Here is a 23,097-nt window from a genome sequence, read left to right on the forward strand (position 1 = left end):
CACACATGATTACATATTTATGTAGACTTTCTCACAGGCTGCATGGGAAAGAGAACTGAGATTTTTTGTGCCTGCTCACTTCCAAAATATTGAAATCAAAAAAGACAATGACTAGTAAATATGTAAAATAATATCCTCAACAATAGTCAAAGAATGCTTGTAAGAATGCCATTCTACACTTTTGAATATTCTAATTGTTCAGAGAAAAGTACGATGCTAACTCCTCTTTGTCCAGACTCTCAGGTTATCATCACTGGGAAACACCTAAGACTACACAGTGAAAAAGTGAAAATGAATTTCTGTAGCACTACATTAGGCATAAATGATGAATAAGATTCTTGACTTTCTACTGTCTCCTGGTTTCATTTTAAACTAACACAAAACTTCACTTCTTTTCTATTATTTTCTCCTAAAAAGTAAGAATTAAATATGCAAAGCAAGAACTTGGAAATTGGTATGAAATCTTGCTTGGCTTTCCAGAAAATTTACCTACTTTGGGAAAATAACAATGTATGCTATACACTGAAATTTTATCTTAATGTCATTACTATTATCCAGATGCAAACTCATTCAATACTTTTCATTCTTGAATTTTCTTCTTTTTGTTCAATCCTAGGTTTGAACTTTTCTTTTTGTCCATTTCCAGGTTTTCTTGCTCAGCTGGTGCTCTACTGCTTGAACAATGCCTCCAACCCCTATTTTTGCTAGTTATTTTGGATACTGAGTCTTGTAAACTTTTCTGCCTGAGATGGCCCCAAATGATCCTAAGAACTCAACCTTCTAAATAATTTACATTATCAGAGTGAGCTAACAGCATCTGGCTAGAATTTTCACCTTGATATATTTTTGCTATACTTTCTCTTACTTCCTAGATTATGAAGTCATTTTGTTAAGCACAACGCTTCAAATTTTACACATATTCATGTATATCCTCTTATATTACATCATAAATATTTTAATTGAAATAGTATCTTCTCTCTTCTATAAAAATGCCTGTGGCTCACAACTGTAATCTTAGCTACTTAAGAGGCTGAGATCTGAGGATTGTGATTTGAAGCCAGCCCAGCCAAGAAAGTTTGTGAGACTCTTATCTTAAATTAACTTCCCAAAAAGCTGAAAGTGGAGCTGTGGCTCCACTAGTGCCAGCCTTGACCAAAAAATGCTCAAGGATAGCATCCAGGCCTTCAGTTCAAGTTCCAGGACCAGCAATACAAAAATTATAGAAAAATAAATGAATGGCATATGTGACCCAAACTACTTATTTACAGAGTAGGATGGGATGGAAAACACATATAGAAGTCAGTAAGTAGCTACAAGTAGAAAGTATAGAAATAAGAGTAATGTTCCACTACGAAGTAAATATAAAGCTATATGCGTATCTGTGTGTGTATATGTATAAGTTTGACCTAATGAGATGTATACAGTAGCATCTCCATCCCCAGTAAAAAATTCACAAGGTTTTTCTGTTAGACAATGTGTGTCTGTGTGTGCTAGTACAGGTGTGAGGGAATGTGTTTTGTGAAAGAGTTCTGTGATATTACATTCTTTTTCTGAAAACTCTTAGAAGTGCTAAAAAATTGTAAATAATTATATACTTCCAGAATTTTATTCTTTTTTTTTAATTGTGAAAATACCATATAGAGGGGTTACAATTACATGGGTAAGGTAATGAGTGCATTTCTTATCAAGCCTTGTTGCCTCCTCCTTTGTTTCCCCTTACTATCCCTTCCCATCTCTCACTCCCACCTCCCACTCCTCTCCTCTATCCCCCCCCCCATGCCAAAGTTGTAAAGTTCGTTTTTCAACATAACATCTTGTACAATTCTTTTTCTTTTTCTTTTTGGCTCGTCATGGGGCTGAACTCTGGGCACTGTCCCTCAGCTTTTCAGCTCAAGGCACTCTACTACTTGAGCCACAGCACCACTTCTGGTTTTCTGGTGGTTTATTGGAGATGAGTATCATGGACTTTCCTGCGCCAGCTGGTTTTGAACCGTGATCCTCAGATCTCAGACTCCTTAGTAGCAAGGATTACAGATGTGAGCCACTGGTGCCCAGCCAGAATTTTATTCTTTTATTTCTGTGATTTATTTCTATGATTAAAAAAGTTTTTAAGTGGACTTAATATTCCTTTAGTATTCATACATGTATATGTGGTAGAAAGTATGAAGCACATTGGTGATAAACTGTTTACATGCTCTGAAAGTATAAGCTTCACTCTTTATTCTGACAGAAATGATGCGATGCATGCTTAATATAATCATAAATATGAATTATTGTCATATTACTAAGTGAACCCTCAAAATTTGTTGTTTACTACCAAGTTTGTGTATAAACTTTGACATTTTGCCTCATTTTCTGTAAAATAGCTGTTTTCCCCCTCTCTTAGGCTCTATCTCTGTCTCTATGATATTCTTTTTACCCATTAGTACATAGTATAAGAAAACATCTAACCTGTGTTAAATCTCAGACTCTCTAGATAGTTTTAAGCCTTTATAAACATCCATACTGTGCAGTTTAATGGAACCCAAATGTATTCTTTTGTATAATGATTAAATACAAAATTAAATCAATATAAAATGCAAGTGTTGATCTTGCCCAGTCCATGCCCTATAAATCCATATTTTAACTATAATCAAGAAAAATTGTTAAAAGTAGGTGGTTTTATTTACATGCATTTAACAAAAGCAATAATTCAGTTAGGCCCCTGTGGCTCACACCTGTACTCCTAGCTACTCAGGAGACTGAGTCTAGAGGGTCACAGTTGAAAGCTACTTTGAGCAGAAATGTCTGCAAAAACTCTATCTCCAAATAGCAAGCAAAATGCTGGGCTACAGGGGTTGATCAAATGGTACAGCACCAACCAAGCAAGAAAGCCAAGTGAGAGTAAGGCCTCAGTTAAAACTTTATTACTGGTAAAAAAAAAAAATCTAACAATTGATTTTCTACATTTGGCTCAGTCTGAAATTAAAATCAATGGTGAAGATTATCAATTATCCAACTGACAACCATGCTTTTTAGAATTATTAACCTCGAGGCTGTATTTTGATAACTTATTACCTGGGTGGTTGATTAACATACACTGCAAGGAAAAGAAATCTAAAGCATGGATTTCTAGTAAGCATCCATTTCTCAAAATGATCCACCCGAAAGACAACACGCATAGACTTAAATTAATTTTGTCTCTTTCATTCAAATTCCACATCCTTAAAAGTCCAAGGTGTTATCACAGAGCACCTTATGTAACCTTGGAAAAACTCCTTATAATAGGGGAAAGGAACTTCTTTTTTGTAATATGGTTCATAATGGTCTTATGTAATACGAGTGACATTGAAATGCCTCCACAAAAAGTGTCACTTTATATATAAGATGATGTTAAGTGAAATGAACCCCAAGACAGGGACACAAGTGTCTTTTTTTCTATTGTTTTTAACGTACTTATAATGCACTATGTGATTCTCTTGTTTCTTTTGTATGTTGTTCCCACATGGTATAACCCCTGTTTTCACTGTATCTGGTTCTAGTGTCCTGCATCTTGTATATACATTTCTATGATTTGGAGAAGGGAAAAGATATAACAAAATGCTTAAATAAGGATACAGGCTGACCCATTATAACAATGAGATGTACAAGACGCTATATTGAAAACGAACTTTATAATTTCGGGGAGGGGAGGGAAGAGTTGGGGAGAGAAGGTATGGTAGGGGAAAAAGAAAGGAGGAGCTAACAATGCTTGATAGGATAAGTACTCATTACCCTACTCATGTAACTGTAACCCCTCTGTACAGTATTTTTATAATAAAATAATATATGTAAAGAAAAAAAGTGTCACTTTGACATAAGTAAGGCATGTGAGAAATAGGTGCAAGAGGAGCGTTCAAAGCTCTCTGTTTCTTTTTGGTAACAAATTTCAAACTCCCATCTAAAATTGACCCCCATAATACAAGGAAAAGAAGAACATTTCTCAATGGGGAGTCAGACGTGAGAAGATTCTGCACAAACAGATCTTGATATAATAATATATTCCTGTAGCCTCCTTAAATAGGCAATTCTTTTCTAACATTGCCTCTTTCTGTTTAACCTAGCATAAAAATGATTTAGGGGGCTGGGAAGGTGGCTCAGTGGTAGAGCGCTTGCCTTGCATGCATGAGGCCCTGGGTTTGATTCCTCAGCACCACATAAGCAAAATAGAAAAAAACTTGAAGTGGCAGTGTGGCTCAAGTGGTAGAGCGCTAGCCTTGAGCTGAAGAGCTGAGGGACAGTGCCCAGGCCCAGAGTTCAGGCCCCACAACCGGACCCAAAAAAAATGATTTAGGATTTGATTCTTCTTTGGGATTTCATTTCATTATACAACCCTAGGTTTCACATAAAGTATAAATTTTTATGCTTTTCTAACATTCATCTTGCCTATGTTAATTTAATTATCAGGCCCAGCTTAAAATGTTGAATAAAGGCAAATGTTTGCCTCCCTAGCATAAGAAAACATAATTTGTCTACTTTTGTACCTTTGTGACACTAGATTTGTCAATAAAATTCAATTTTCCCTAATAGTGATTCAATTTTGCCAGGGGAATTTTTAGTATCTAATGCTAAAATGAAAAAAAAATTATAAACATTATGAATCATAAATTTAACTTAGCCCTCTTTCAGCTCTTGTGAATTTTATTCTATGACCATCAACAGAATCCAACTGCGAGCATTAAAAGCTAATTAAGTTTTCCCTGCACATCTATTGGACTATTTTAAGACACAGAAACAAGGAAATTGAGTGAGCAACTGGTGACTCAGCTACTTACTTCTCTTCTCACTAGTAGCTGACAGTGTTTTTCAAGTTACAAGGGGAAATCAGAAGTATATTTTCCAATTAAATAATTCACTGCTTCAAACACACAGAGATAGAAACACACAAAACAGTCATAGCAGTGGTAGGCCCCAGTAGGATTGTCATAGATGCATGTAAATATCCTTCTAAAAGGTTTTCATCTTCTGGCCATTACACAGCATAACCCAGTTGTCATAGAAACCAGAATGTCAGTACAAGAAGTCAGTTTACATTAGCTTTCCACTGAAACTGGAAAGTACAAATTCATAAGAATCAATGAAATGAATAAATAAATACTATATTAGAAAAAAGCATATTTATCAGTCCCCCCTTTAAAAAGATGACCAATTTTTAAACAATGGTATAAAGTAAAAATAAAAGATAGTTAATCATTATGGATTTTCTGTCAGACACACCAAATCTGGTCTTAGTTGTTAAGACTACCACAGAATTTGAAATAACAGATTTTTATTGTTGTTGTTGTTGTTTTTGTTTTTTTCTGAAAGGGATTGTGAAATCAATATGTCCCATAAAAACATCCCAAACCTACTACAAACATTCAATCCCTTCAGATGAGGTAGCACAGGTTAACAAGTTCTCTGTATTGCACCTTAAATTCATCCTCAGAGTCAGTGCTTTGCATCAGAGCTTAGTGATTCATATATTACTCATAATGTTAAAACTAATTGAATGAATAAGGTAGAACAAAAAATATGTTAGAATCTGGACAGTGACTCTAATGAGGACACAGTTGGTGAGTAATATGTGAGAAAGAGATTTTACCTCCACCAACATCTTTGTTGATAATGGACCTACTTGATTAGAGCAATCCCCAGGAGCCCAGTAAGGCCATTTTCAAGGACGTTTGGTAACTTAAGAACAATGTTGGAAAGAGAAAATTTGATGAAAATTAGCCCTTTAGATACAGTATTAGGAAATAAGCTATTGAAGAATTGCCTGGGTTAAAGATATTGGAATTTTTTTTCTTTATTAATAAAGATGGCAGTTTAGAAAGAAATAACTCCTGAAAAGATATGTTGACTTCTAATTCCAGGACAAAATGCTGTCAATTCCCTTTCTGTACTACTTCTCTCTAAATACTAGAGAAATAACTCAATTATTAATCATGGAAGAACTCTGAAGGTACAACAAATAGGTGTCAGGCCAGGAAAGTCAAGCCTTGAGGAGAGGCATCACTATGAACCACTTGTGCTTGCTTTTTCCTTGGCACCAGAAAAGTCTGCAGCCAGGAAGCACCAGCAGGTATAGAATAAACACAAAAGTAGTAAAGAAAAATAGCCTACATTTTCTGGCTAAAGAAACTTGAAAACAGGATAGTCAACAAGGACCTTAACAATGGAAACAATGATAACTTGATTCATCACCGTAGTTTAGTCAGTATGTCCCAGCCAGGAATCTACCCCATACTCCCAAAAGGAGTCATGCCAGGTCAGTCCATCATACCACCAATGATCAAGACCAGTTGTTTCATGAATTCCCATCCAATGATATTTAATGCATAAATTTCACCTTTAGGGATCAACGGAAGACTAGCAGAATTAGTATGATGTCAATAAGACTAGCATTAGCACATGATCTGAACTCTAAATTAAGATTGGAGTTAAAGGCCATAAACCTTGGCTAGGATCTTTGACCTAGATTTAAATAGAGTGAATACCTATTGAAATTACATATTTACATAAGATAAATAGCCCCCTAACAAAAGGGCCAAAATTCCCTGGATTGAATTCAAAGGTCACTCCTCATCCCCAGAAGCACAGAATGCAAGTTAAATGATCTGCTAGGTGAAATAACCCAGTTACACAAATTTAAGTACTATGTGATCTAAATTTTATATACAGTCTAAACAATTTGATTCACAGTAGCTAAGAGTAAAATGGTGTCTACTAGGGATGTGTGTTAGGGGAAATGAGGGGATGCTAGTCAAAGGGGGCAAAGACTTTAAACAATGTGGGTCAATTGGTTAATAGAACAAATTATCTTATTAGATCTGAGGATCTAATAGATAACATGGATGGTCATGGAGAAATTAATGATCATCACTCATTGTATATTTATATCACCTTGAATATGTACAAGTTTGATTTTGTTAAAAATAAGATACAAAGTATAGTGTTCTGGTACGAGAAAATATAGAAAATAAATATGAGTCTATCACTTTAGGAGATTATGCTGTTTCCTAAGAAACAGAGAAATTTACTGACTATTATAGGTAATCTCATTGTGTATAGGTGTTCTGTGTTTAGATATTTTTGATGATGAAAGAAAAACTTATCAATGGATTAGGTAGGAATACACACATTTTGTCACACATGGTTATTCAGGTTAGAGAGACTGCTGCTCGGGATACACAACTGTACTTCTTAGCAGCAGTTAAGTTTTAGAAGATACCAGTCTGTGGGTTGAGGGTCTCAAAAACAACAAGAACTCATCTCAAACCTCTTGGGATCTGCAAAGTGTGTGTAACATGTCTAGAAGTACATGCTTGTACAAACTGAATGGCTCTTTTCAACATTCTCTTCAGTGAGGAGAAAAAAGAGAAGGAAACTAAGACATACATTCCAGGCTTTATAATTATTACAGAAGATAAATATTGTTAGTGCTATTAGACTTAGTAACTAAAATGATAATAGGATGCCCAATTCTATTTGAATTTCAAATATACAACAAATATTGCATAAGATATGCTTATACTAAAAAATTTGAAATTTAACTGCCTCCATATTGGAGTTATTTGCAGTCGTATGTTTTAATAGGAGAGATATCCAGATATCCAGAAAAATAAGTAGGCTTTAATTCAAGCTCTGCCATTCAGTAATTTCAGTTGTTCATCCTCCTCTTTGTGGATTCATTTATAGAAAATATTTTTAACTCCATAGAGAATGCCCTTAATTTAACATTTATTTTAACAGTTCTTTCTGTAAAACTCACATGTTTTTGAATATGTCAACAGTCTTTTCATTTTCTTTCATTCTTTACTTTCCCTATAATCAGGAGAGTGCACAGTACCTTAAATGATTTAGGCATAGGATGTGGAGTTTAGAAGTTGATGGCACTTCCTTTCTAGAGGTGGATTCTATACAATGAGTGAATTTTAGGTGTGTGATTATTTTGGCATCTTTATACCTCTGTTTTATGCTCAATGATGTTGTCACAAGATTATTCATTACCTTGGATTATTGTTGTATTGTCACAAGATTATTTATTACTAACCAAAATGAAAATGTCTATCAACAAATCATTTGAGGGGATAGAATAAGTAATCAAAGATCTAGGATAATATGTAATATTATATATCTAGTGAAAGAATGAGATGGATCTAAAAGTATCAACATAAAAAATAATCCAATACAAAAATCAGATTATATGTCAATGTGTTACACATACACATGTATATATATATGCATACATGTAAATTATGTATTGTATTGTATTATATTCTCTATTATTAAATGTCATGCATGTTAATCTCCCAATAATGCAGTAGAAGAATTGCATTTCTCACAAATGTATCAAGTAAAACTACCACTTCTTAAAGGAAAACCCTCTTATTTTACTATGCTAAGTACTTTGGTCATGTATTGATCATCTAGACTTTTGTCAAGATAAGCACAATGTTTAAAGCTGGCCCAGGCAAAAGTAAGTGAGACTTTATCGCAAATACAAGCTGAACATGGTTGTTCATGAAAAGCTACTCGGGACCACAGAGTAATCTGTGGGCTGGATGTTAGATTCAGGGCCTGGGAGAAATTAGTAACAGATCCTATTTCAAAAATAAGCTATAAAAGTAAAAGGAATGAGGGTGTGTGTGGTTCAAGTGGTAAAGTGTTAGTTTAACAAGCTCAAGGCTTTGAGTTCCATTTTAAGTATTGAGGGGAAAATTGCATGAATTTACTGTCAGACAATTCTAAACTTTAAGGATCTGATCAATATTTCACTGGAATAAATTGTGTTGGCAGAATGGTTATTGTTTTCTTAGACTAGGGAAAATCAGTTTCATTCCACTTTCCAAATTCTGTGTATTCCTTAACTACTCTTTCCTCAATTTTCCAACTAGTAATGATTAATGGACTCTTTATCACATCCTTTGTTTTGACCTCTTTACTGCTCTTGCTTACCTTTCCACCTTAGTTTTTTTTTTCTTTTTGTGTCAGAACTGGGGCTTGAATTTATGGCTGGTACTCTAACATTTTTTTTGTCAGTGGTGGGGCTTGAACTCTGGGCCTTGGTGTCCCTGAACTCTTCACCTTAAGGCTACTACTCTACCACTGTAGCCACAGCACCACTTCGTTTTTTGGTGGTTATTGGACATAAGAGTATCATGGACGTTCCTGCCTAGGCTGGCTTTGAACTGAGATCCTCAGATCTCAGCCTCCTAGCTACTCAAGCTAGGATTACAGGAGTGAGCAACTGGAGCCTGGCTGGTGCTCTAACATTTCAGCCAAGACACTACTTCCATTTTTTTGAGATAAGAATCTCACGGACTTTCCTGCCTGGGCTGGCTTTGAACCGTGATATTCAGATCTCAGTCTCCTGAGTAGCTGGGATTATAGGTGTGAGTCACTGGCACCCAGGTTTCTAAAATACAATGGACAAGTAGAATTCCTATATATTTCCAGTCTCTAGTGTACATGGCTACAAGCAATTGAAATTCATGTAGCTATCACCTCAAATACATATTTTTTTGTTTTTTTAATTTTAATTTTATTTTATTTGTGAACATACTGTACAGAGGAGTTACAATTACATGCCAGGATAATGCGTACATTTCTTACCAAGCATTGCAGCCTCCTCCTTTGTTTACCCTTCACATCCCTTCCCAGCCTCCCCCCTCCCCCCAATCCCAATCCTTCTCCTTCCCCCCCTTTACCTCCCTCCTCCCCCCCCCCCCCCCGCACCGACGTTGTAAAGCTCGTTTTGGACATGACAACTTGTACTTCTCACTCAAATACTTATTAACTTTTGTTAATAAGTGATCGTAAATGTTGTAGTGTTTTAGCAATTTTCAATAATAAAAATGTATCATTTGACTATAGTCACCATGTTCTACAATAGATTTCTAGAACTTATTTATCCTGAATAACTTAAAGTTGGTGATCTTACTTATCCTGATTTATCTGAAACAAAGTTCCCTCTAACCATTCCACATTTCCTGCCTCTGTCAAACACTATTCTACTCTTTTATAACATCAACTGTTTTGGATTCTCCTCATAAGTAAGATCCTGTGGTCTTTATTTTTCTGTGCTTGGCTTGTTACATCTCTTATAATGTCCTCTAGATTCTTCCATGTTATCACAAATGACTAGATTTTCTTTGTTGTACTTGAGTAGTATTTCATTGTGTAGAAAATATATTCTACAGACCTATCTACCTCTACACGCACACACACATACAAACACACACACACCATTTTTTATTCATTAAGATATCTAGGAACTCTTAGGGTCTTCCCTCCCACCCTCTTTCTTTTTTGGCAGTACTTGGGTTCAAACCTAGGGCTTTCAGCTTTCTAGCCATATTCTTAACACTTTTGGGGGCTGACTTTTTCTGATGGGGTCTTACTACCTGCCTGGATATATGCCTATGTGACAATCCTCTGTTTTTACACTACTTGCCTTAGCGGACATGATAGGTATGTGCCAACACAATCCAACTTCTATTTGGGAGAGGCCTCATGTCCTTCTTGCTCTGGTTGCTTTTCACATGTTGCCCTGGTTGGCCTGGAACTATAATCCTCCCTACCTAGATTCCCACCCAGCTGACATGAGAGGTGAGTGGTTGAGATGGGAGTCCTGCAAATTTTTTGCCTGGGCTGTCCTTGAACTGGCATACTCCCTACTCTACCTCCCACATATTAGGATTACAGGCCTGAGCCACTGGCACCTCATCACACCTAAGCTTCTAAAATATCAGGTATTTGGAAAACATTCCAGATCCAACCTATAGCAGTCATAGTATATGTTTTAAAATATGTGGTTTGTATTTAATTTCTCAGTATTTTCTTGAGGATTTTCACATCTATAACCATAAAGGATTATCTGTAAGATTTTTAGTATTAGGTTCATCCTGGCCTCATTAAATACATAAGCAAGAATTCCTTTATCTATTTTTGGGGAAGATTTGAGGATAGATTTTTATCCTCTTCCCACTTTCTTTTGTTCCAGTCCTGGTTTTTGAGCTCAGCACCTGAGTGCTGTGCTTGAGGCTAGTGCTCTACCACTTGAGTAACAGTGCCACTTCTAATTTTTCTAGCAATTTATTGGAAATAAGAGTTTCATAGACTTTCTTGCCTGACCTAGCTAGCTTCCAATAATGATCCTCAGGTATCTGTTTTCTGAGTAGCTAGGATTATAGGAATGAGTCACCAACGCCGCGGGTGGGTGGGGGGATTTTTATCCCTTTTAAAAAGTTGACAGAAGTCAGCAGTGAATATTCCTGGTTAGAGCTTTTCTTCCTTTGGAAGTTGTTGTTTTGTAATTCAATCTCAATTAGGATCAATCAGATTTTCTACCAGTTTACAAATTAATATTGATAATTTATGTATTTTTGCAAGATTTCCTATTTCATGTGAGACAATTTGTTGACATAATTTATTGATATTTCATATAAGAGATATAGTTTATCAATAGTTTAATCATGGTATATTATTATTACTCTTATTTGTGTAAATTCTATACTAATGAACCCATTTTAAATGAGTATTTTATTAATGCAATAACATTTTTTCACTTATTGGCAAACTTTTGAAAAAATTGACTTTTGTTGTTCCTAGTCATATTTTTCTATTCTGCATTTAAAAATACCTGCAATAATCATTACTTTTTTCACTTATGAAAGCTTTGAGCTTAGTTTGTCTTATCTTTCTCGTACTTTAAAGCATGAATTTAGAATTTAAAGTTGAGATCCTTCTTATTATACACAAGTAGAACTACAATTTTCTCTTAGCCTTATCTTCAATGTAGTCCCTAAATTTTGTTGTATTTTCATTTTATTTATTTCAAATTAAAATTTTAATGTCCTTATTACTTACATCATCTACTGATCAGTCGTGTGTGCTGTATAATTTCTTGTAGTTGTGAACTTTATAGTTTTCCTTCTGTTACTTTAGTTGTATTACATTATTCTGATCTAGTTATATCACATTATGATCAGGAATAACTTTATATTATGTCATTTTTTTGTTGGTCCCAGGGCATGAACTCAGGGCCTGGGCTCTATCCGTGAGCCTCTCTGAACTTAAAGCTAGCATGCTATCACTTGAGCCACAGCACCACTTCTGGCTTTTTCTCAGTATTTTATTGGCATGTCATGGACTTTCCTGCCTGGTTGGCTTTGAACCACATTCTGGGGAGGGGGCTTTCTTATTAGCTGTACATGTTTTTGTTTATTTTTTCTTTGTGCCAATTCTGGGACTTGAAATCAAGGCCTAGAATGCTGTCTCAAAGCTTTTTTGCTGAAAGGTAGCTCTACTACTTGAGTCACAGCTCCACTTCCAGCATTTTGGTGGCAAATTGTAGATAAATGCCTCAGGCTGGTTTTGAACCTCAGTTGTCTGATTTTAGCCTCCTGAGTAGCTAGGATTACAGGTATGAGCTATCACCATCTAGCTATGTATGTATTTTTAATTGTTACAATTTTTCTCCATGAACAAGTAGAATTTATTCTAGGTACTTAATGCAGGTTTAGCATTTGAAAACCAAGTAGTATAATCCATAACATAAACAGCCTAAAGAAGAATAATCACAGGATGACAAAAACTCAGCAAAGTAGGATGTAGGAAATTTTTCTGAACTTCAACTTGATAAGTTATATCTATAAAAACCAAGGTTAACATCATAGTTTTCTACATAGCATGATGTTATAAGATAGAGTATAAGTTACAATTTTTCAACTCTCTGAAAATTTTGTTACTGCCCATATGCATTCAGTAAAACCATATTCTAAATTTTGAATTTTGATATTCTGAACTAATGCTACATAGTAAAGTGCACCTGTGCAGTGCTTGCAGTGCTTTGTAATGAGCAGGAGGTCTCACTCTTATTCAGTCACATGATGTGAGGGGAAGTAGCTGATAGGGCACCATGGATGTATTCCATAAACTACCATGTTGTTTAAGTTAGGGTGGACATACAATATTTTTCTATCATGAATAGAGAAGACTCTATTATATACAATAAAATAGTATCTATTGGGAAGCCAACAAATCCATTATGTCACCTAATTTTACCCACTTGTCCTCCCTGTAGTGAGGACAGTTGTATTGTATTCATATTATGATATACCAAATGTAATATACTATTGTTGTATACTGGATCTTTCTATTTGTTTATCCTATACATCTGGACTTGGTATATTTGATCTTTATCTCCTTGCCTGCTCTGTTCACCAAAACCCTTGTATACAGTTTGATTTTCTATGTTACATATTTGACATTTTAGAAAATTGTTATATATTCCTTTTAACTTTATTTTTGAATTAGCATACATGGGTTTCATAATTCCACATATGTATAGAGTATATTTTGAACAAATCACTTCCTCCATTATATTCCCACTTCTCCTCTTTTCCTATCTTTTCAAAAAGGTTTTGGAGAGTGTAATTATACCATCTTCATATGTATACATGTAATTTACTTTGATCTTCTTCACTGCACAGTATCCTTTCATTTCCCTTTCCTCCTTTTGCTGATATTCCCTATACAGTACCTGCTGTGTCCCATTATTAGGAGAATATATACCACAATGAGTGAGAACACACAATATTTACTTTTCTGAACTTGGATCCAGTTCCATCTGTTTTTCCTGAAAAAGACATAATTTCATTCTTCTTTATGGCTTAGTAATATATGCTGATTGCCTGAACTTTTTGTCAATACATATTGCCTTTCTGTTGTAATAATTTAATTTGTTTTTTACTACTAAACTGATTACAACTCTCTTTGCTTACCCTTACTAGGGGTTTTGTTGTTGCTATTGTGCATTATAGTTGTTTGTTATTAAAGGTTTTATAAAATGTTATAAGCCTCATATCTGCTCTGTGTGTTCTCTGAAATCTGTTTTATTATTAGAAACAGCCTGTGGTTTGACAGATTTCCTTACATGTCTGGAACCATTAAAAAAAAAGAAAAAGAGCCAAGCACCAGTGGCTTGCACCTGTAATCCTAGGTACTCAGGTATCTGAGGATTGTGGTTTGGAGCCAGCCCAGGCAGGAAAGACTTAGAGGCTCTTACCTCCAATTAAGCACCAAAATATCTGGAAGTGGGGCTATGGTTTAAGTTGCAGAGCACCAGCCTTGAGCAGAAGAGCTCAGGGACAGTGCCCAGGCCTTGAGTTCAAGCCCCAAGACTGGCACAAAAAGAAGAGGAAAAAAGAAAGGATTATGCTACTATGCTTGTCTTGTTTCTTAATATGGGGTCTGTCATTTTCCCCAGGCTGACTTTGAGCTATGATCCTCTTATCTCTGCCTCCCAAGTAGCTGAAATTACAGTAAGGAGCCATACCAATTTTCCTTCCCTTTTTAGGTTTGAATATTATTGCATTGTATGTATATTGTATATAGTATACATTTTATCATTACATTAGTATGTACTGTACTTACTTTTTAAAACTGGTAACTGCTAAACAGATTAAGAGAGTTCCTTCAGGACACACTGTAGAAGGCATTGGCACTGTTCATGTGTGTTGTCATCCTTGATACTGTTCCAGTGGGGCAAGCTGAGAGGTGATAGAGTGATATGATGCTCCTGATTTTGTGTATGTGTATGTTTGGGTCTTTCTCTTAATGAAAACAGTTTAAAAGGAAAAAAAAAATTAAAGGGTAAAAAACAAAAAATTACAGAATAAAGTTCCAAATTAATAATTTTTCCAGCTATTCAATGTGTTTATGCTTTAACACAATCCCAATTTAGGGTTTAGCAATTGGGTATTCAGTCATTTTAGAGTTATCTTCATAATTTATTCGTATTTTCCTTCTAGTTGTTTACATTTTAATGTTTAACATTTTTCTTCTTAAACATGTTGTAGATAAGGTTTTGTTAATTGAGTTAATCATAATGACTGTGGTGGTTGACACCACTTCTTGGGTCATGTGTGTGTGTACATGAGCCACTGGCTGATGTTTCATTGGCTTTTCCAATCTAGATGGTATTTTCATAGGAATGTGGGTGCTTTACTGGGAACTAATAAAAAAGACAAAATATGTATGCAGGGAAGATGGTGGAGGAGAAGCTGGAGGCTAAACAAGCTCTCACATAGAAAGCAGTTTTAGTGTTCCAGTGAACAGTCCTAGCCTAGAGAATCACATCAAGTGTGCCATCACAGGACAGAGAGTTTGGCCAGAGAGGGAAAATCCAGGCAAGGAGACAGATCTGAGCTCTTGCCGTAGCTGCCATACCTACAACAGAGAGAGTCTGGGACAAAGGCGCCATACTCCAGACGCAGCAGATGAGCAGATTCTACTCAACACCAGCAAGAACTGACAAGGAGCAGATATCTTCATCTTGCAGATCGCAGACCAGAGACGACCCAGGAACCAAGACTCTGGCGTGAGTAGAATCCTGACACCCTCACTCCTTCTCAAGGAGCCGAGGAGGGAAGGCCATCCCTGCCCCACCCCTGGAGATCTCCATCTTTTTTTTTTTTTAAATTGTGAAAATACCATATAGAGGGGTTACACATGAGCAAGATAATGAGTACATTTCTTATCAAGCATTATTGCCTCCTCATTTGTTTCCCCTTCCCATCCCTTCCCGTCCCGCCCTCTCCCGCCCCCTCCCCCCCCTCCGCCAAAGTTGTAAAGTTCGTTTTTCCACATAACACAACTATGTTTATTGCAGCATATTTACCATAGCTAAGATATGGAACCAACCCAGATGCCCCTTAGTAGATGAATGGATCAAGAAAATGTGGTATATATACACAATGGAATTCTATGCCTCCATCAGAAAGAATGACATTGCCCATTTGTTAGGAAATGGAAAGACTTGGAAAAAATTATATTAAGTGAAGTAAGCCAGGCCCAAAGAAACATAGGTCTCCTGGTTTCCCTTATTTGCAATAACTAGTATATGTCTGAGACAAGCAAAAAAGTTCAGATAAGTTGATGTTAGGTGAAATGAACCCCAAGATAAGTATTCAAATGAGTTCTCCATCTTTGATACAGACAAAAACCCCTTCTGAACAGCTAGCTCCAACTCAGGTCTTGGAAGAAAACAAAAGAGTCATTTAGCAGGTCACAGGACCTGACCTGGCCTGCCAGGCTCAGCTCTACCCTGGGGAAAGTCACCTAGCTCAGGCAGAGAGAGCTCCACCCCCCAAGGAATGACTTTCTTCACTGGGTAAACAGAGCCAGAGGCTGCCCCTCCTTACAGCAGCCTAGACAAACAATTTAAACTGAATAAACATAAACCTTGAGAATGGCTCCAGGCTGGGCTCTGTGAGTGTCTCAGGAGCTAGCCTCTCAGGGAAAAGCTACTGTTTACTGAAAGGCCTCAACCCTACCCAGAACCTAACCTCATCACAGCATCTCCAAACTAGAGGAAACAGCCATCTTCCTCTTTTGTGATACTCAAAGATCTCCCTCCCACTGAACTAGCCTGGGAAGAGGATCACAAAATCCTGGGTAATGTAGAGCATTTTTCTGCCTGCTCAAACAAACTGACTTAAGAAACCAATTGAGCCACAGGAAAACCAAACACCACAAGCAGACCAGATACTCCACGAAGAGACTGGTTACAGACAGAAGGGAGATACAGGAACTTCCCATTCCCCTCCTCCCCCCTACCAAAAAATCAAAGAACTGTTTTTTGTACCATTTTTAACTTAAAAATTGTTTTCTATTAATTTTTAATAAAAATTTTCCTCTCATAATTTTTATTTTAGGGGTGTGTGTGTGTGTGTGTGTGTGTGTGTGTGTGTGTGTGTGTGCTTTTTAAAAAATCTCTTTTGATCTTTTGGTCCTTTTTAATTTTTTTTTATTCTTTTATTTTTTTTTCTTTTTCTTTCTTTTTTATGTGACTTAATTGCTGTTCTGCTCATCCCTAGATATATACCTGTTGTGGATTATTAGATCTTCTCTCCCATTGTGTACATACTTAATCCAGAAATGTATTACTTAATTCACAACCTTTTAGGCTTAACTTCTTTAATAGCAGTATTATATCTTTATACCTATATAATTTTCAAGTAACTAATTTTAAGAATTTTTATTTTTAGTTTTTCATGTCTCCTTTCCATCCCCTCCTTCTGCTCATCCTATCCTTTTCTTCTCTCAATATCACTTCTTTATAGTTACATAATTTTTAAGTGTTTCACTTTTTAAATTTAAATTTTTGTTTTTCCATTCTTTTTTTTTTAATCTCTCTCCTATCATTCTGTCCAATCCATTTCCCTCTCTGAGATTAGGACTTGGTTAAATTCACTCTCTTTTTACCTCTCTACATACCTCTAATCATATTTTTCCTCACATTTCTTCCTAACCTAATAATTTCTAGTTTGCCAAATCCTTTGTTGCTGTTCTTAGACCATTAATCCATAGTTGTTTGATGTTGAATAGATTGTATCTGTTGAACTAGATTGTATCTGCAGCCATTTTGACTGTGCAACTACAGGACTTTGGTTGATGCTAGCCTTAAAATAGTGTTCTAGCACAAAATTGGTGTTACTTTCATACCAAATGGGCAGAACAAGCCGGAAAAACACAAGAAAAATGGCAAGTCCGGGTATCTCAACTCCCACCCATGATAATCAGGGGACAGAACAGTTAATGAATAATCCAGAGGGGAGTTCCCAAAAAGCTCTACAAACACTGCTGGTAAACATGGTGAATGAAGAGATTGAAAACCTGCAAAGGACTCAGTGTGAGCGAGAGAGAAGAGGCAAACCAAAGATTAATACAGAAATCTCGTGAGCGTGAAGAAGCTACTTAAAGATTGATACAGCAATTGTGTGAGCAGGTTGAAAACAGTCAAAGAGAAATAAAGGAATTGCCTGAGCAGGCTGAGAACAGCCAAAGAGAAATACAGGAATTGCACAAACGTGAGGAAACTAATCAGAGTAATACAGGAATTGCTACTGTGGGATGAGAATGGCAAAGATCAATAGAGCATTCATGGAATCCATATACAGACAGCTGAAAGAATTCAGGGAGACCACAAAGGGAATGCTGAATGGAGCCCGACAGTAGGAATGGGAGTCCAAGGAAACCATAACCAATCAACTAAGTGATTTGAGAATAAACACTGAACACCAAATTAAGGAAGTAAAGAAGTTCATACAAGATCTAAAACAAAGCTCCAACTAAGAGTTTGAAGCCATCAAAGTCAACCAATTAGAAGGAAAAGAAATAAAAAACAAAGTAGAAAGTCTTGACAGTAGGTTAGACCATGAAGAAGATCGAATCTTGGGGACTGAAGACAGCCTAGATATTATAGAGAAAGAACATCCAACAATCCAAGACAAATCCAAGAATATAATAGATCTATTCAACATTTGGAAGACACCATCAGAAGACCTAATGTGAGGATAATGGATATAGAGGAGCACCTAGAGACAGAAGTTAGTGGTCTAGGAAATTCGTTTAACAGGATCCTAGCAGAGAACTTCCCAAACATGCAAAAAGAAAAAGGAAATCAAGAGAGAACTTAGAAAGTGGAAAAACCTCAGATGCTCCTGGATTGGAAGGATCAACATCGTGAAAATGGCAACACTGCCCAAGGCTATCTACAAATTCAATGTGATACCTATCAATATTCCAACCTCATTTTTCAAGGAAATACAAGAGGCAATCCAAAAATTCATATGGAACAATAAAAGACCCCAAATAGCAAAAACATTCCTTAACAGAAAGAACACTGGTGGAGGAATCTCAATACCAAATTTCAAACTCTACTACAAAGCCATAGTAATCAAAACAGCTCAGTAGTGGCACAAGAACAGACCTCAGGACCAATGGAATAGAATTGAAAACCTAGAAATGAACCCACAGACCTATAGCCATCTAATCTTTGATAAGGAAGCTAAAAAAATAGAATGGAAGAAAGACAGCCTCTTCAGTAAATGGTGCTGGAAAAAATGGTTAATCGCATGTAGAAAACTAAAACTAGATCCTTATATGTCACCCTGCACCAGAATCAACTCCAAATGGATCAAAGACCTCGAAGTCAAAGCAGACACCCTGAAAACATTACAGGACTGAATATGAGAAACCCTAGGTCTCCTTGACACAGGACAAAATTTTCTTAATAGAGACCCAGAAACACAACAAATGAAAGAAAGGTTGGACAAATGGGATTGCATGAAGTTGCAGAGCTTCTGCATGGCAAAGGACATAGCCAGCAAGAACAATAGAAAACCCATGGATTGGGAGAAGATCTTCACTAGCCATACAACAGACAAGGGTCTCATATCTAAAATATACCTGGAACTCAAAAAATTAAATCCTCCAAGAACAAATCCTCAAAGAAATAACTGACCAATAAATAAGTGGGCTAAAGACTTAAAGAGAAACTTCTCTGAAGAGGAAAGAAGGATGGCCAATAGACACATGAAGAAATGCTCATAAAAATAGCCATAAAAGAAATGCAAATCTAAACAATATTGAGATACCACCTCACCCCAGTTAGAATTGCTATAATCAAGAACACTAATAACAACAGATGCTGGAGGGGATGTGGACAGAAGGGAACCCTACTGCATTGTTGGTGGGAGTGTAAACATGTTCAACCACTTTGGAAAGTAGTATGGAGGTTCCTCAAAAGACTCCACGTATAGCTTCCCTTTGACCCAGAAATCCCACTGCTGGGCATTTACCCAAATGATCACAAACAAGACCATATTAAAGCTACCAACACAACTATGTTTGTTGCAACATTATTTACCATAGCTAAGATATGGAACCAACCCAGATGCCCCTCAGTAGATGAATGGATCAAGAAAATGTGGTATATATACACAATGGAATTCTATGCTTCCATCAGAAAGAATGACATTGCCCCATTTGTTAGGAAATGGAAAGGCTTGGAAAAAATTATCTAAAGTGAAGTAAGCCAGGCCCAAAGAAACATAGGCCCTATGGTTTCCCTTATTTGCAATAACAATTGTATATCTGAGACAGGCAGAAACGGTCAGATAAGTTGATGTTAGGCAAAATGAACCCCAAGATAAGGATTCAAATATTTTTTTTCTTTCTTGTGATTGTTTCTAACATATTCATAAGATGATTTCTTTGTTGCTTTTTATGTCTCTCCCCCATGGTATAACCGGGGGGGGGGGAGGAAGGGGGAGATGGAATGGGAAGGGATAGGAAGGGAAATCAAAGGAAGAGGCAACAATGTTTGATAAGAAATGTACTCATTACCTTGCCTATGTAATTGTAACCCCTCTGTATGGTATTTTCACAATTAAAAAAATATATATATATTACCATTTTTTAAAAAAAGGCCAACATCAAGCATGTATAGTTGATGAAATTATAAAACCTTACAGACATTTTCAGTGCCATTATTTACCTATATTAACTATGTATGGAAACTCAAATAGAAGCTGAACTTGTTAGCTCATACACACAATAATGAAACCCAGCTAGAAATTGTCTTAAAGATGGGGGAAAGAGCCAGGCACTGGTGGCTCTCATTTGTAGTGCTATCTACTCAGGAGGTGAAATCTGAGGATTGCTTTTTAAATCCAGACCAGGCACGAAAGTCCTAGATACTGTTATCTCCCATTAACCACTAAAAAGCCAGAAGTCAATATCCTTGTACACAAAAATTCCAGGACAGACAACAGGCCCAGAGTTCAAGCCCCAGGACTAGCACAAAAGGGCAGGGGGCGTAGATAAGTGTAACAGAGAGGGTGGATTTGATCAAAATACATTATATTGGAACTATACATTATATTGGAACTATCACAATGAAATTCCTTTGTATAACTAATAGATGCTAATACTTTAATTTGGTATAATTCTATAATAATTAAATTTGGTAGTTATAGAATTATTCTCAATTAGTGGTGTAATATTTATAGTTCGATAGGTTTGTCAAGATTTGAGGAAATAAGATGGAAAGGTAAGGTTAATCATGCATGTAACAGGTGAGCACATGTGGCATGTTGTGTACATGTGTGCATGTACATATACACATGTCCTGTGTATGCACATGTAGAGGCTTTCTCAAATAAGTGCTTTGTCCATCAATCATGAATGAATTTACATTTCGTGGTTTATATATGATTGAGAATTATTCAATTAGAGCTCAGCTACAAAGTAATTGCATTTGAGTCTCAATTGCTATGATGGTTTCCAGCATCTCCCCGAAGTTAAAGTACAAGTTGTCATGTCCAAAATGAGCTTTACAACGTCGGTGCGGGGGGGGGGGGAAGGGAAAAGGGGGGAAGGAGAAGGATTGGGATTGGGGGGGAGGGGGGAGGCTGGGAAGGGATGTGAAGGGTAAACCAAAGGAGGAAGGTGCAATGCTTGGTAAGAAATGTACGCATTATCCTGCCCATGTAATTGTAACCCCTCTGTACAGTATGTTTACAAATAAAATTAAATTAAATTAAAAAAATACAAAATAAATGACATCACAATTATGTGTGATCATGAGCTGATTAGTTATGACTACATCAAGATGTCATATAAAGGAATGAGTAGATGATTTTAGGTCAATATCCCTGGAGTAAGAGCCAGATGTCAGGTATAATTTCAATAGAGAAATCTCCAAGTGTTGTGGGTTCAAAGCAAAAAAGGACCCTTCCTAAGAAGGGTGTTTTCACACATGTCAGAAGGTTAAGAGACTGCTGGGAGGTGAGAAGAATGTTGGCAAGAATTGACTTGAGTTAATATGCCATATGTGATGCAGAACTTTATGTCTTGTGTAATATTAATAAGGTGAACTGTATATTCACACAGAAAATAAGCATATGTATTTAATAATTCTGTGAGTTATATGCTTTATGTAAGTTTATGTACATTCTGGTATGCATGAAAAATAAATTGTAGTATCTGGTTAAACAGTATAAAATATACAAGTATTGCACATTATACATATGTTTTATTTTATATATATTATGTATTTTACTTAATGGGTTTATGTTGGCCATTAAAGTTTTAGGGAGAGTAGCATTCTACCATTGGAGTCTCACACCCCGTCCTTTTGATTTTTTTGGCTAGGGTTATGAAGTCCCTTGGACTTGCCTAAGACCATGATACTCTTACCTACACCTTGTATACAGATGGGGGGGGGGTGTAGGTTAAGAGTATGCACTACTGGGACTGGTAATATGGCTTAGTGGTAGAATGCTTGTCTAGCATGCATGAAGCCCTGGGTTCAATTCCTCATTACCAGATGAACAGAAAAGGCTGGAAGTGGCGCGGTGGCTTAACTGGTAGAGTGCTAGCCTTGAACACAAAGAGGTTCAGGGACAATGCCCAGACCCTGAGTTCAAGCCCAGGACTGGAAAAAAAGAGTATGCACTACTATGCCTAATTTGTGGATATGGGGAGGGAGATTTCACTAACTTTTTGCATGCGCTGGTGATCCTCCTGAACTTCACTTGCTTGCTAGCTGGAAATACAAGATGTCCACCAAAAAGCAATGAGTTTTCAAGTTTAATTCCATATAGGCAGGATAGCACTTACCATATTATTAGTTTACATGTTGTAGATTTTCTCAAAACCTTCTGGATTATGTTTGTGGTATTGAAATCAACTTTAATTTTAATCTTTTTTATTATCTTTAAATAGTTCTACAAAGGAGTTTTGTGTTAATTTATGCATATAATGCATCTTGATCAGTGTCATACTTTCTATCATTGACCCCTGCCATCTATGCCAACCCCAACCATCTCCTCTTTAATAGACCTTTTTGGGTTTTAATGGTGTTTTGAATTTACTTAATGGGTATTAATGGTATTTGGATATATTATAGCAATAGCTCTGAGACTATCCTGAGACTTGGAGATCTACTGCAGTAATGTGCAGTGTATAATTGATAGTTCTTTTTTTTAAAAGTATATTTTTATTGTAAAGATACTGTACAGAGGGGTTACAGTTACATGAGAAAGGCAATGAGTACATTTCCTATCAAGCATTGTTACCCCTTCCTTTGTTTTTCCCCTACCATCCCTTCTCACATGCCCCCACCCTGCCTGAAAGTTGTAAAGTTCATTTTCAACATACTGTCTTGTACATCTAATTGTTACAATGGGTCATCCTGTATTCTTATTTCATCATTTTGTTATCTCCCTTCCCCTCCCCAATTTA

This window comes from Dipodomys merriami, unplaced genomic scaffold, assembly GCF_024711535.1.
Source record: "Dipodomys merriami isolate MVZ:Mamm:240054 unplaced genomic scaffold, mDipMer1.0.p SCAF_3, whole genome shotgun sequence".
NCBI classification, from domain to species: domain Eukaryota; kingdom Metazoa; phylum Chordata; class Mammalia; order Rodentia; family Heteromyidae; genus Dipodomys; species Dipodomys merriami.